This window comes from Acomys russatus, chromosome 8 (genome assembly GCF_903995435.1).
Source record: "Acomys russatus chromosome 8, mAcoRus1.1, whole genome shotgun sequence".
NCBI classification, from domain to species: Eukaryota; Metazoa; Chordata; class Mammalia; order Rodentia; family Muridae; genus Acomys; species Acomys russatus.
The window spans coordinates 46,685,433-46,688,409 of NC_067144.1; the positions used below are offsets into that span (position 1 = coordinate 46,685,433).

At 43.6% G+C, this 2,977-nt stretch overlaps 1 pseudogene; it reads right to left on the minus strand.

Annotated features, from left to right (window-relative positions):
* Positions 1-1,868: 1,868 nt before the first annotated feature.
* On the minus strand, positions 1,869-2,269 carry LOC127193138 (40S ribosomal protein S12-like; annotated as a pseudogene).
* Positions 2,270-2,977: the final 708 nt, after the last annotated feature.

The following is a 2,977-nucleotide window of genomic DNA, read 5'->3' on the forward strand; positions in this document are numbered from 1 at the left end:
CCGTTCACCCCAGCTCATCTAGTCTTATCAGGACTGAGAGTGTCCTCTTCCCCTCTGGCCTGGCAAGGCAGTCCCAGTCACACCAGGAGGAAGTAACTGAAAAGCTGGCAAGAGAGCCCATATTAGAGAGAGCCTCTGGTCCCATTACTAGGGGACCAACATGAACCTTGAGGTGCCCATCATCTACATTTTTGTAGAAAGCCTTTGTCCAGTCCCTGCATGGCCCTTGGTTGGTGCTTCAGTCTCAGCAGACCCCCTTGGACCCTGGTTAGTTGGCTTTTATGAAGCTCTTGTCACCTCCAGGTCCTTTTCTTCTTCTCCCCACTTTTCCACAAGGCACCCTGAGCATTGCCCAATGTTCTGCTGTGAGTCTCAGCATTGTTTCAAGGTGCTATTCGATGGAACCTCTCAGAGGAGAACTCTGCTTGACTCCTGTATGCAAATAGAAGCATAGTGAATGTAAACATGTTTTTGTTTTGATCCCAATGTGGGATGTGAAACAGATTTATGTGAGTGTGTGTGGTGTTTGTTCCCTGGAAATAGACTTGTGGAAGAACACATAATGTTTGGCCACTAGAAGAAGAACTTCCTCCTGCAGGGACATAGTCTTTGCCATCTGATAAACATCCTAGTACAAACACTCAGATATATATGTATATATATGTATATATATGTGTGTGTGTGTGTATGTATGTATGTATGTATGTATGTATGTATGTATGTATGTACATACGTATATGCCCCCCAGAGGTTAGGTTTTTTATTTTGATATTGCTACCCATCATTTGGCTTTCCATTGCTCTGCTTCCAGAAGATCTTAAAAAGAAATGCTGCAGAGAATGCTTTGAGGTTCCAGGTTTCAGCTATTGCTCTGGGTTCTGGCTGCTGCTTTAGATTGTGGCTGCTGTGGTTGCAGTAACCATTGCTGAATTGCTGCTTTGCTATTTAACGGGCCTACTAGAATCTTAATGATGAAAAGTGGAATCGCTCCAAGGAACTGAGTCTAAAATGGTCTGCTTGTCCTGTCCCCATCAACCTCTTTTCTCTCCTCTCTAGGGCAGGTGTGTTGGAAGGGAGGTATAAGCATTAAAGAGCCCCAAATACAGTAGGTTTGAAAAAATCCAAAGCCTATGTAGCAGAGCATCTTTAATAGTGTCAGGATTTGATTCCTTCCCATGATGTGGGTCTTGAGTTGGGCCAGGCATTGGTTGGACCTTCCCTCAGCCTCTGCTCTATCTGTTCTATCTTTACCCCTGCACATCTCACAGCCAGGGTGAATTCGGAGTCGAAACTTTTGTGCTCCTCTTCCTCAAATAGCAGATTGTCTAGTTAGAAAGTGTCCTCTTCAGTCTCTATGACCTCTGCTACTAGGAGTCTTTGCTAGAGTCCCTCTCACATCCCCCTGGGAGCCTATGCTGAATTTGGTCTCCAGCTTGTCACAGAGATGCCCCTGCCCACAGTTTCTCTTTTCTCTACAGACCTTTTGTTCCCCAGCCCCCTGTCCTTTTTTTTCTTCCACCCCTGTCTCTCGCCAGGTCTGATCTGTCCCGCCCGCCCCCCCCCCCATGTTTCCTCACCTACTTTGTTCTCTCTCTTCAATCCCTACCTCTGTCTAGTCGATTTCCTCTTCTGAGGAATATTTAACCATCTTCCCTTGGATCTTCATTAAATTAACTTTTTTGGGTCTACGCATTATAGTATGTTTATCCAGTACTATATGGCTAAAATCCACTTAGTGAGTACATACCATGTGTGTCTTCCTGGGTCTGGGTAAAATTTCTCAGGATGGTCATTTCTAGTTCGATTCATTTGCCTGCAAATGTCATTATTTCTTTGTTGTTGTTTAATAAGCCAAAAATTTTATTTATTCATTTCTTGAATTTGAAATACTCCTTGATGACATTCTTGGCCCTAAGACTCTTTGCCATAGTCATTAACTACCATACAACTACAATCAACTACTCTCTATAGCTTTACCTCTCAATCATTTTTAGAGAGGCCTACTCATTCCTCGAGTTTTTTTGTTGTCATCAACCTTAATGAGGTTGATCTGGGGCTCAGTGCACAGTGCCTCCACCAGCTTGACATACATGGGCTCATTTCAGTTGGATGATAGCACAGAAAGATGGGCCTGGGGCTTGTCTAAGGCCTTGGCAGCTTTGCATATGGCACATGCTAGGCCACTGTGGATAAGGGTGGTCTTCAGCACCTCTTGTAGAGCAGTATTGACATCCATTACAACCCCAGCAGCAATGCCTTCCTCAGCCATGGTTGTGGATTATGAGTGAGGCAGAATCACAAATGCACTGGAGCCTCTGCCTCCACACAACTGAACAGAGGCAGGGGAAAATGTTTCTTGGTTTTTAATAGCTGAGTAGTATTGTTTAGCTCCAGCCTGGGAGGAGAGAGGAGAACAATTCAGAAGGAAAAGGAGGTACTAGTGACAAATTATACTGTGCATGTTTGATAAACCCTGAAAGAATCATATTTTAGACTTGCCTAAAATTATACATCACACACACACACACACACACACCACACAGACACACACACACACACACCACACACACACAGACACACACACACACACAAACAGACACACACAGACACACACACACACACCACACACACACACACAGACACACACACACACACAGACACACACACACACACACACACACACACCATAAGGGAAGGTAAGACACATGGCCTGAAGAGGCTTCCTACAAGAACTAGAAACTACCCAAATTTCCATTACCAGACAGTAGAAAGTCTTCTTCAAGTGATAGGTTCAAGTAGTACAAGTGATTCCCTAAATGTAATGATTTTTATACTAATTAATTAATAAACCAATTAATCAATAGTGAGTTATGAATCAATTATGGGAATATGCCTTTATTGTCTCTTGGGGGTTGAAGGCGGGTCTGTATTTCTGAAGACATGTTTTTAACACAGGCAGCAGTTTATATATGCTTGT